The following is a 13,963-nucleotide window of genomic DNA, read 5'->3' on the forward strand; positions in this document are numbered from 1 at the left end:
GTAGATGGATGTCAAAACGGCGTTCCTTAACGGTTTCCTTAAGGAAGAGTTGTATATGATGCAACCCGAAGGTTTTGTCGATCCTAAAAATGCTAACAAGGTATGCAAGCTCCAGCGATCCATTTATGGACTGGTGCAAGCATCTCGGAGTTGGAATAAACGCTTTGATGAGGTGATCAAAGCATTTGGGTTTATACAAGTGGTTGGAGAATCTTGTATTTACAAGAAAGTGAGTGGGAGCTCTGTGGCGTTTCTAATATTATATGTGGATGACATATTACTGATTGGAAACAACGTTGAGTTTTTGGAGAGCATAAAGGATTACTTGAATAAAAGTTTCTCTATGAAGGACCTAGGAGAAGATGCTTACATTCTAGGCATTAAGATCTACATGGATAGATCGAAACGCCTGATAGGACTTTCACAAAGCACATACCTTGATAAAGTTTGGAAGAGGTTCAAAATAGAACAGTCCAAGAAAGGGTTCTTGCCAGTTTTACAAGGTACGAGATTGACTAAGACTCAGTGCCCAGCAACTGACAAAGATAGAGAGCATCTGAGCACCGTCCCCTATGCTTCAGCCATAGGATCTATCATGGTTGCAATGATGTGCACTAGACCGGAAGTTAGCCTGGCCATAAGTATGGCCGGCAGGTTCCAGAGTAATCCAGGAGTGGATCACTGGACGGCGGTCAAGAATATCCAGAAGTACCTGAAAAGGACTAAGGAGATGTTTCTCGTGTATGGAGGTGACGAAGAGCTCGCCGTAAAGGGTTACGTCGATGCAAGCTTTGACACAGATCCAGACGACTCTAAGTCGCAGACCAGATATGTATTTTTTCTTAATGGGGGTGCGGTAAGCTGGTGTAGTTTCAAGCAAAGCGTCGTAGCTGATTCTACATGTGAAGCGGAGTACATGGCTGCCTCGGAGGCGGCTAAGGAGGGTGTCTGGATGAAGCAGTTCATGACGGATCTTGGAGTGGTGCCAAGCGCACTGAATCCAATAACCTTGTTCTGTGACAACACGGGTGCCATTGCCTTAGCAAAGGAACCACGGTTTCAAAAGAAGACCACACACATGAAACGGCGCTTCAATCTCATCCGCGACTACGTCGAAGGGGAGGACGTAAATATATGTAAAGTGCACACGGATCTGAATGTAGCAGACCCGCTGACTAAACCTCTTCCACGGGCAAAGCATGATCAACACCAGAACTGTATGGGCGTTAGATTTATTACAATGTAATTCGCATGGTGATGTGAGGGCTAGATTATGGACTCTAGTGCAAGTGGGAGACTATTGGAATTATGCTCTAGACGCAATAATAAATATAGTTATTATTATAATTCCTGTATCAAGATAATCGTTTATTATCCATGCTATAATTGTATTGAATGAAGACTTATATACATGTGTGGATACATAGACAAAACACTGTCCCTAGCAAGCCTCTAGTTGGCTAGCCAGTTGATCAAAGATAGTCACGGTCTTCTGACTATGTACAAGGTGTTGTTGCTTGATAACTGGATCAAGTCATTAGGAGAATCACGTGATGGACTAGACCCAAACTAATAGACGTAGCATGTTGATCGTGTCATTTTGTTGCTAGTGTTTTCTGCGTGTCAAGTATTTGTTCCTATGACCATGAGATCATATAACTCACTGACACCGGAGGAATGCTTTGTGTGTATCAAACATCGCAACGTAACTGGGTGACTATAAAGATGCTCTACATGTATCTCTGAAGGTGTTCGTTGAGTTAGTATGGATCGAGACTGGGATTTGTCACTCCGTGTGACGGAGAGGTTTCTTGGGGCCCACTCGGTAATACAACATCACACACAAGCCTTGCAAGCAATGTGACTTAGTGTAAGTTGCAGGATCTTGTATTACAAGATTGAAATAGGTATGCGGATACTGACGATCGAATCTCGGGCAAGTAACATACCGAAGGACAAAGGGAATGACATACGGGATTATATGAATCCCTAGCACTGAGGTTCAAACGATAAGATCTTCGTAGAATATGTGGGATCCAATATGGGCATCCAGGTCCCGCTGTTGGATATTTACCGAGGATTCACTCGGGTCATGTCTACATAGTTCTCGAACCCGCAGGGTCTGCACACTTAAGGTTCGACGTTGTTTTATGCGTATTTGAGTTATATGGTTGGTTACCGAATGTTGTTCGGAGTCCCGGATGAGATCACGGACGTCACGAGGGTTTCCGGAATGGTGTGGAAACGAAGATTGATATATAGGATGACCTCATTTGATTACCGGAAGGTTTTCGGAGTTACCGGGAATGACGAATGGGTTCCGAATGTTCACCGGGGGGGGGCAGCCCACCCCGGGGAAGCCCATAGGGCTTGGGGGTGGCGCACCAGCCCTTGGTGGGCTGGTGGGAAAGCCCAAGAAGGCCCTATGCGCCATAGATAGAAAATCAGAGAGAAAAGAAAAAAAAGGAGGTGGGAAAGGAGAGAAGGACTCCACCTTCCAATCCTAGTTGGACTAGGATTGGAGGAGGACTCCTCCTCCCTTGGTGGCGGAGCCCTTGGGGCTCCTTGAGCCTCAAGTCAAGCCTCCCCTCCCCTCCTCCTATATATATGGAGCTATTAGGGCTGATTTCAGAAAACTTTTGCCACGGCAGCCCGACCACATACCTCCACGGTTTTACCTCTAGATCGCGTTTCTGCGGAGCTCGGGCGGAGCCCTGCTGAGATTAGATCACCACCAACCTCCGGAGCGCCGTCACGCTGCCGGAGAACTCATATACCTCTCCGTCTCTCTTGCAGGATCAAGAAGTCCGAGATCATCGTTGAGCTGTTCGTGTGCTGAACGCAGAGGTGCCCTCCGTTCGGCACTAGATCGTGGGACGGATCATGGGACGGTTCGTGGGACGGTTCACGGGGCGGATCGAGGGACGTGAGGACGTTCCACTACATCAACCGCGTTCACTAACGCTTCTGCTGTGCGATCTACAAGGGTACGTAGATCGGAAGTCCCCTCTCGTAGATGGACATCACCATGATAGGTCTTCGTGCGCGTAGGAATTTTTTTGTTTCCCATGCGACGTTCCCCAACATTCTTGAAGATGAAACTTAAATTCAAATCATCCATCAACATTCGTACAACTTAACTAAAACATAATCGAGGAACATCGTCCAACAGGAACACCACCCCTACAAACTTAACTAGAACTAAAATCATACGTCTTCATCATCATGACCATGAACATAATCATCATCATTGTATTATACTTTCCATTTTCCACACACACATCCATTTATCTTTTGAATCTATAAAGAAAAGAACAAAATGTACTGTTAACACACAATACATTGACATGATTCAAGTAGTGAGAGAGGCAAGATATTTGTCACTTACAAAGGTTACTATACAAAATAATCTGCATTACCAAGAGTATTACATTTTTTGAGACTCTGCACCAAATCTCTAGTTTTCACAAGTGCCATATCAACATGAAGTTCCGAGAATTCATTAGTAATCTCAGCACCATCAAGTTCAAATTTCGGATCACAACTTACAACTGTAGGAAGAGCTACTTATGTTCCTGCCTGTTACAACAATCAAAGTTACCATTGAGAGAATCATGTCGAGCAAAATATTTAATGGAAATGTGACATATAACAGAAAAGATTGAGAGCCCAAGACCTGTCGTGTTTGCATCTTTTCCTCTACAATGAGTTATGTTGTGGCCATGACACATGTATATATCTTCTATTTAAAGGACATACCAATATAAATGGGCCAGTTAATAATGGAAGCGTGTAACCAATGTAAAATGCTCAAACCATGCCACATTGTAAAACATACGTCCAGTTAGTGCACATAGAAGAAAATGGAAGGAAGCAAGGAAAAAAAATAAGAAACCTTTCAGCATACAACGGCTACAACCCAACATCACATGTGCCATATAGTTATGAATATATTCTTCTACTGGTTAATCTCATGATGTGCAACATCTATGAAATTCTATGGAGCCTTTCACTACCAACAAAGTAGTTTTTGTGATGAATGATTAAAATAATTAAACTTCATATGATGCTTCAGTTTAGAACACAAATATAGACATTTTTATTCGAGTAGCAATATATGATCAACTGCGAAATTCTGAGGCACCTACTGGAAGATACTGAAGCAGTTTTTTTGACCATTAATCAAGTAACAGATTATTACTATATCAATAGGTGGGACATATTAAGCCAAAAGATAAATAAAATTTACTAAATCAGTTCAAATATAACATATTAGACATTAAAAAGAAGCTTTCATACATAAAATCCATCATAGATGAGGTACTCCCAGTACCGACCCAATGATTTTGCATGAAGTGCGGCGATAACAGCAGGGTGGATCAACCATTACTTCAACTTTACCAGCAACTTCTAATGACATATCCATAGCACTCACACATTTTAGACATAAAAAAATAACATGGACTTACATTGTTCAACCACCTTTGATCTTTGCTTCTTATGAACCCATTTGTTAATTGAGTTAAACACCGTACGAAGAATATAATGAAGATATAGTGAGGCCCATGCTAAAAAGATATGTGCGTAAAAAATGTATGGCATCCTTCATTGCAAATGAAGATCTGCAGTCTAAAGAGTACATATAAAAGAATTTCAGAAGTACTTGAAATTGAGAGAATATAATTCACACTAAGCTAAATCTAGATGCAGGCATATTAAATCTTAACAAGTGTGTTTTCTATTAACTCTAATTTATATATATGATTTCCAATAATAATCTGAATAGTGAATACATAAACCTTTTCAACCTAAGTTTAAAATTATATTGCAGATTATGTCACGTAAATCACCTACAATTTGCAAGTCTACATGAATCATAAAGGCGTACCTCTCTCTACAAAAGTAGCATGCTATATATGACCTGATATTTAATGTCGGAAATTTTGGTACCGCAAGGAATTATGAACTCATTTCATAAGCACGTGCAAGCACATTTATGTTTTGCAAATCTGACTCATAGGATCACAAGCCACTCCATAATCATTAGATAGTATCATCATTCAGAACCTGAAGATTTACATGTTAAGAGAAAGAACAAACACATAAATGTTGGTTGCATTAACAATTATACAAGAAAAAGAAATATAAGCACAGGGGGGTACATATGGGGCTTATTCATATGGTATCATAGAGCATGTGAAAAGGAAACTAGTGAGGATTCGTCACATCGATAACAAGATATTCATATTATGTCCCGAAAATAATCATGATGTCATATACTGATACTACAAGTATTTTGTTTGGATAACTAGTTAGTCACAAGCTCATAGCTAGGATATCACAAAATGCTACCAGCTTATTTAGTTAATTGATCTACAATGATGATCTTAACAAAAATATTGACTAACTATCCAGGCAGTACCACCAAGAAAAATTAAAACCTAATGCAACACAAGATAGAACTATTGTGAAAAAGAGGGCGCAATCATTCTTGCAGAATTAGCACATACATACATGTAGTGAATCACGTAATCATACATGAGGGGTAAACTGATCAGACAAATTCCATGCGTACAACTAGATCACAAATTTACAGAGGCAAGCTCATAATGGTGTGTTGCTGTCTTGTCCAGCCGTTGCAATGTACGACAAATAATCAGGTTGGCACACAAAGCACTAGAGAGGGAAAGAGCCTAGAGGACGAGTGCCTTACTGATCCGTCTACGTCGTAGTCGAGGTAGCGAGGTGGATCGGCACCATGGAGCCCTAGCCGGAACCCGAGCATGTGGAGGCGTGGAGGTTATTAGGTCGACAAAGAAGAGGCGCAGGAGGAGCGCCAGTGACCCGGCGCCTAGGGTTTCTGCGGTGGCGCGTGCAGAGGCATCGAGAATATTAGGATGGTGCGTACTCACAAGAGAATGGTGAGGGAAAGATGGGACGACGAGGAGTGGTGCAGGGTAGCGTCGGAGCTCCCTCGAATCGGCAGCGGCGGTGGCTGCCTTCTGGTGATAGATCTCAAGTGAAATCGTGAGAGTTCTAAATCGGAGGACAGAGAGGTGGTGGGGAGAAACGTTTGGATAAAAAATCACGCTTGGCTGCCTGATAATACGGTGGAGGTGGGCATCTCTTTTCGTGGGGGGTGGGGTTTCTTCTAGGGACGAGGGAGGTGGGAGTTTTTTTTACGGGTGGGAGTTTTTTTAACTCAACAACATATATGTTATCTTCGTTGCTACATATCCGTTGCTATAGGTGGGTTTTTGTTGTAGTGACAGAGGTTCTCTCTAATTGGTGCTTATACAAGAGGAGGATGACTCAACAGGAAAATAAATAGACAGGCCCTTCGTAGAAGGAAGCATTGATTTGCAGAGGTGCCAGAGCTCAAGCTTTGAAAATAAAGATAATAATTTTTGGGTGGCATGCTTTCATTGTCAACGCAGTGACCAAGAGTTCTCAATATCTTCCATGCAATTCATGCTATAGGCGGTGCCCAAACAGAAAAGTAAAGTTTTAACTCCCCCACCACCAATCAATCACACTCCACGGCTAGCCGAATCCTCGGGTACCGTCCATACTAACATCAATCCAGGGGGAGTCTTGTTTTACAGTTATGTTTTCGATTTAAGTGTGGAACTGGGCATTCCAATTACCAGCCCCTTTCTCAGGAATGACAGTGAATAGACACATGTCGAGGATAACACGCCTAACATGGAAGATATCAATAGCCCCCCTGTCACCACATGAGCGGTTCGGGCATGCAAAACAGATTATTTCTTGAAGGTTTAGAGAATGGCACATGCAAATTTACTTGGAACGACAGGTAGATACCACAAATAGGTAGGTATGGTGGACTCTCATGGAAAAACTTTTGGGTTTATGGAAGTGGATGCACAAGCAGTATTCCGCTTAGTACAAGTGAAGGCTAGTAAAAGACTGGGAAGCGACCAACTAGAGAGCGACAACAGTCATCAAGATGCAATGAGTTTGACTAACATTGAGTGCAAGCATGAACAGGATATAAATCAACATGAATACGAACATCATAGAGGCTATGTTGATTTTGTTTCAATTACATGCATGAACATGCGCCAAGTCAAGCCACTTGAATCATTCAAAGGAGAATACCATCCTATCATACTACATCATAGTCATCTCAAAATCTATGTTGGCATTCAAGAGAAACCATTATAAGCTCTGAGCTAATTAAGCATGGCATCAGAAACTATGATCTCTAAGTTGTCATTGCAAACATGGTTTTCTCACAACGAAGCTGAATCTGGGACGACAAGCTAGTCATATTTATAAAAAAATAGATAAAGTTCATACCAACTTTTCCAGTCTCGGTCACTTCATCATATATCATCATTATTGCCTTTCACTTGCACGATCGAACAATGTGAACAATAATAAGAGTGCTCGTGCATTGGACTAAGCTGAATCTGCAGGCAAACACAAAGGAGAAGACAAAGTAATATGGTTCTTTTTAAAGCTAAACAGGTATACATGCAAGAGCCAGTAAACATTGTAACCAATATCTTCTACCTTGACCCAAAGAAAAAGAAAACTATTTACACGGGAAAACTCCCAACAAGCAAAAGAAGAAAGGAAAATCTTTCTGGGTTTTCTCAAAAGGACACAAAACAAGAAAACAAGAAAACGAAAACAAACTAGCATGGATAATACAATGGCAAAGTGTAAACACCGACTAACAAGGTGAAAACATAAGCATGAATGTAAGGTTGGTGCAAACACGTACTCCCCCAAGCTTAGGCTTTTGGCCTAGCTTGGTCTACTCCCAAGGATGGTCCTGGAGAAACCCAAAATCATAATGGGTGTTGTACGGGAGTGCTGCAGCCACTGCCTGAATAGCTGCCTCACAAAGACGAGCAGCCGTCACCTCCCTCTCATACTGCTCTGCCTCTCCTATGGTTATGTAGTATCTCTGTTTTACCTGAAAGTCAAAGAAAGCAAGAGCAGGAAGGGTAATATGGAAAACACGCTGCCGGTTAAGTATCAAACGGAATAGGAGGGATTCATCATCCCTCTCAAGGAACTGGTAGCGTGTTAGAGCGACACGATCAAGGTAGGCTGTACGGAGAGGGGGGGGTCTCCTGAACGGATGTGTACTCCAAGAAAATTTGCTAAGCGCGTAGCATAAATTCCACCAAATAAATCCCCATCAATAGCATTATTATTCAGCCTCCTTGCTATTATGGCTCCCATGTTGAAGCTCCTGTCACCTATTACTGCACTCGGATACTAAGGTCGGATGCGCATAGGTGACAATGTGCACCCTTGCCGTTAATGCATCTACCTATGAAGAGGGCAAAGTAGTGCAAGGCAGGGAAATGAATGCTTCCTATGGTAGCTTGCGTGATATCTCTAGTTTCCCCAACAGTTATACTAGAGACAAAATATCTAACTGAAGACTTAGCAGGATCATTAAGACTACCCCATCGGGTATCTTGCAAATCCTATTGAAATCCTCCAAATCCATGGTGTAGGATTTATCATACAGATCAAACAGTATGGATGAGTCACGGCCAACTGAAAATTTAAATCTACGCACGAAAGAGGCAGTGAGCATAGCATACTGTTCACATTTATCTGAGAGGAATTCTTCTAACCCGACATTGCGGACAAGTGTATCAAACTCATCCTTGAAGCCTGCTTCGATCATGAACTCATCGGAAGGCCATTCACATGGTTGTACAGGTGCGTCCCTTAGTTGATAAGGATCGGGCTCCCGAATAGAAAGACGGGGACCCTTCTTACTTGAGGAACCACCATGAAACTTCCTCCTCAACATAATTTCTTTTTGCTGAAATTTTTGAAGTTCAAGAGAAAAGTGAATGAAGACCAACCATACCTTGTAGCAATTACTCCTACTAGTGCCTAGAGACCATATCACGTGCTAAAACTACTTAGGACCAGCTAAAATCAACATTTCAAGCTGAAGAACAGGGTCACCAAGGTAGCAAGAATACGCGAAGGATAAAGCACTAAAGCAAAAACTAATTGGACCAATGGAGGAGTCACCTCCAAGGAGTAATTTCCCCAAAACGGCTCGGAGAATGGTGCTTTGAGCAAGGAGATCGAAAATCTCAGCCAAATGAGCAAGAACACGAGTTTGAGCTGCGAAACGATTTTTTCTGGAGGTAGAAGAAGAGGATGGGAGCTGGAATGAGTGGAGGGGGTCCCTGTGGGCCCCACAAGCTTGGTAGACGCCACCGGGGGGGGGGTGTCGGGACCCCGATCCTGAGTCATAAGAACCTAGCCTGTAACACATCACATCACTTTGCGGCCTCACGCACGGTAAACTCCACGGCTGCCACCTTACCTTGGCCGGGACCGTTTGCGTCTTTTGGCTCACGTATATGAATATGTTGCTAGCGTTCAAACGACAAAGAACCCGGGTCGACATGACTAGTTATAAACCTAAGCGGTACATCCATACAGGGACATGCATACATAACCCAGCAAGGCAGGTGTCGATCAACAGCGTGTGTAGACAAGTCGTAGCAAGCTACAAGGACTCCATTACACCGCGTGACATTTCCCCGAGGGGACAGACACAACAACAAAGAAGGATACACGCCGGTCAATCAATGTGTCTAGAGCAATAGCAAGCTACCAAGGCTCGATAGAAGCACAAAGAGGCATTTCCCTGTAAAGAGTACTACTAAAGGCACACAAACTAGGTGTCGAATCCCACATATATAATGCATTTCATAACATACACACAATATGCACGACATGTGTAGATACTACATGGCATCACAACATAACTCTATGACTCAAGCTTTTATTAAGGACTCATAAGAATCAACATAGTGTGTTATTACAAACAGGGGTTCCGTGACTCGGCACTCAAGTCATACAAACAACAAGCTGAAGCAAATCATGTCTGGGTACAGACATCTACTAAAAGTGGCTGGAAGAGCCTGAAAAGCTACTACGACCCTACCAAAGGAGCCATACCTCTGTCTGGGATTCCCAAGCTATTCCGGTCAACATCGAACACATCGCGTAGAACCTTTTAATGAGTCTAAGTCTTCTCTGCAAAAACATAAATAAAGCAACCGTGAGTACAAAGGTACTCAGCAAGTCTTACATCAGAACTATCTACATATGCATCATGTTTCAATGAAAGGATTGTGGGGTTTGATTGCAGCAAGCCAGGTTTGACTCTTGGCTAACCTGTACTACGACTACAAGTTCTTTCTTTGAGGTGGGATAGCGCACATGAGTCCACATATTCACCAATGCAATACACCACCATGGATCGACTCTCGTCTCCCTACAAGAAGGCCTTCCATAGCACTCACACTTATCTTGCATGTTTTAGAGTATCCATTTAACTTGTCTATGTACCACATAATGTTTCCAAGTAGTCCATATCCGAGGACGCGGCTATTTGAACAGATTAAATCACCCTGCAGGGGTATACTTCTTCACACATGCTCCCACCACTTATCACCATGTGCACGTCATGCATCTCGGCAACCTTCAAGCGGAATCACTGGCGTGGGTGTCGGCCACGACCATTAACCACACAAGACCCTAGTCCTGGTTTATTGCCTATTTGAGACTGAACCCGCAAGGAAGTCTGGCCGAGGTTTCCTCCACGGCCCCAAACGATGTGCGCAGGGTTCCCAAGCCCACCATCCGGGTGCCACTTGGTACACCGTGTCACTGTGTATCTACCGCAGAGAAGCCTACCCCATCGGGCAGAGCTAAACACGGTCGCCAACACTTTTCGTACAAACACCAGAAACTAATTGCAACTCCTGGACAAAGATCTAGGCGATTAATAAGACGAGAGGGTCAATTAAGTATCCCAATGTGTGGTAGTATCTTGTCTTGGATAACACACACAGAACTCAGTTCTTAAGGACGGTCCCAATGAGACAACCCACCATGTACTCCTACATGGCCTCTCATCGCTACCTTTACCAAATCAGATTCACACCTTTACTCTCACACTATAGGACATGAACACAACCATTCCAATACATCATTCAGATGGATCAGACCCGACATGACTCTAAGCATAGCAGGCATTGTAAACAAGCATGGATTAGTAAGCACAACAAGGCTCAAGCAGTTGCTACACATGCTAAGTGGTTTCAACTATTTACTGTGACAAAATCAGGTCATGCAGAGGAATGGGTTCAACTACCGATAACATGTACAGTTGAATCGTGTTTGTCCTGATGCAGTAAAAGAGAGCAGGAGCGAGAGAGTGGGTTTATTTCAATATGCTCAAGGGGGTTTGCTTGCCTGACATGCCTGAAGATAGCAATGAGTCTTAATCAATGTCAACGATCACATCGTCGGAAACATCATCTACCGGGAGGGAACAACACCGGCAAACAAGAAAGGAACAACAATCACTTCACAAAAATGCAACACCATGATGCATGCTCATGACAAGAAATGAAAAGGTGACAGGGATAATGTGGCTATCATTTCTTAAGTTGAAGTTGTTGGGTAACGTCGCATGGGAAACAAAAATTGTCCTACGCGCACGAAGACCTATCATGGTGATGTCCATCTACGAGAGGGGATGTGTGATCTATGTACCCTTGTAGACCATATAGCAGAAGCGTTAGTGAACGCGGTTGATGTAGTGGAACGTCCTCACGTCCCTCGATCCGCCCCGCGAACCGTCCCACGAACCGTCCCGCGATCCGTCCCACGATCTAGTGCCGAACGGACGACACCTCCGCGTTCAGCACACGTACAACTCGACGATGATCTCGGCCTTCTTGATCCAGCAAGAGAGACGGAGAGGTAGATGAGTTCTCCAGCAGCGTGACGACGCTCCGGAGGTTGGTGGTGATCAAATCTCAGCAGGGCTCCGCCCGAGCTCCGCAGAAACGCGATCTAGAGGTAAAACCGTGGAGGTATGTGGTCGGGCTGCCGTGGAAAAAGTTGTCCCAAATCAGCCCTAATACCCCACTATATATAGGAGGGAGGGAGGGGAGGAGGCAGCCTCAAAACCTAAAGGTTTGGCCGAAATTTGAGGTGGAGGAGTCCTACTCCAATCCTACTTGGAGTAGGATTCCACCTTCCCACTTGGAAACTCTTTCCACCTTGTGTTTTTCCTTCTCAAACCTTATGGCCCTTAGTGGGAACTTATTCCAGCCCACTAGGGGCTGGTTTATCTCTTCCCATAGCCCATGAGACCCCTTGGGGTGTGACACCCCACCTGATGGTCCTCGGCACCCCTCCCGGCACTCCCAGTACACTACCGATGAGCCCGAAAATTTTCCGGTAATGCACGAAAACCTTCCGTAACCAAATGAGGTCATCCTATATATCAATCTTCGTTTCCGAACCATTCCGGAAACCCTCATGACGTCCGTGATCTCATCCGGGACTCCGAACAACATTCGGTAACCAACCATATAACTCTAATACGCATAAAACAACGTCGAACCTTAAGTGTGCAGACCCTGCGGGTTCGAGAACTATGTAGACATGACCCGAGAAACTCCTCGGTCAATATCCAATAGCGGGACCTGGATGCCCATATTGGATCCTACATATTCTACGAAGATCTTATCGTTTGAACCTCAGTGCCAAGGATTCATATAATCCCCTATGTCATTCCCTTTGTCCTTTCGATCGTCAGTATCCGCATACCTATTTCAATCTCATTTACTGACAAGTCTCTTTACTCGTTCCGTAATAGAAGATCCCGCAACTTACACTAAGTCACATTACTTGCAAGGCTTGTGTGTGATGTTGTATTACCGAGTAGGCCCCGAGATACCTCTCCGTCACACGGAGTGACAAATCCCAGTCTTGATCCATACTAACTCAATGAACACCTTCGGAGATACCTGTAGAGCATCTTTATAGTCACCCAGTTACGTTGTGACGTTTGATACACACAAAGCATTCCTCCGGTGTCCGTGAGTTATATGATCTCATGGTCATAGGAACAAATACTTGACACGCAGAAAACAGTAGCAACAAAATGACACGATCAACATGCTACTTCTATTAGTTTGGGTCTAGTCCATCACATGATTCTCCTAATGATGTGATCTCGTTATCAAGTGACAACACTTGCCTATGGCTAGGAAACCTTGACCATCTTTGATCAACTAGCTAGTCAACTAGAGGCTTACTAGGGACAGTGTTTTGTCTATGTATCCACACAAGTATTGTGTTTCCGATCAATACAATTATAGCATGGATAATAAACGATTATCATGAACTAGGAAATATAATAATAACTAATTTATTATTGCCTCTAGGGCATATTTCCAACAGAAGTTGGTTTGAATTAGGATTGAAACATCACTTCAACCGGGTATTTTTCCAAGTACCCTTATAATTGATTCGACCCGATGCTCAAAAGAAATTGTTCCAACATGCATGGAGTTAGTATTTTGAGGTACTGATTTTGCTAGCTCAATGTTTGAACATAGTAATTGAAGTGGAATTCAAATAGGAATCAATTCCAACTACAAACTATTTATTAAATTTACCCTATTCATCATTTTGCCTGTTTGGTGTTGTTAACTTTCTCAAACCAACATGAAAATGCCATAATCAGATTCTTTGGATTTTTCTGATCCTTCCTCATACATAAATTATTTTCATCCGAGTTATATTTTATTTTCTATGATTTCTACAAGTTTTAGCAATTTACTGGATTTATCTTATAATAGAAAATCAATTACTGCATCAGCAGTCAACTGGCCTGGTCAGAGTCAAACCTGACGTGTGGGGGCCACATGTCAGTGAGCCAGGGCTAATCCCGAGTTGACCCGCACTAAGTGGGGTTTGACCCAGGCGTGGGGCCCTCTGTCAGTGTGTAGGGGGGGGGGGTTAATTAGTCAGTAGGTTAGTGCTAATCATCAGGCCACGTCAGCACGCCGGAGCTTCGTCGGCGGCAACCAAACCGATGGCGGCTGCGTGCCGGAATCGCATGAACGGCGACAGTTTG

This window comes from Hordeum vulgare, chromosome 5H (genome assembly GCF_904849725.1).
Source record: "Hordeum vulgare subsp. vulgare chromosome 5H, MorexV3_pseudomolecules_assembly, whole genome shotgun sequence".
In the NCBI taxonomy this organism is placed as follows: Eukaryota; Viridiplantae; Streptophyta; class Magnoliopsida; order Poales; family Poaceae; genus Hordeum; species Hordeum vulgare.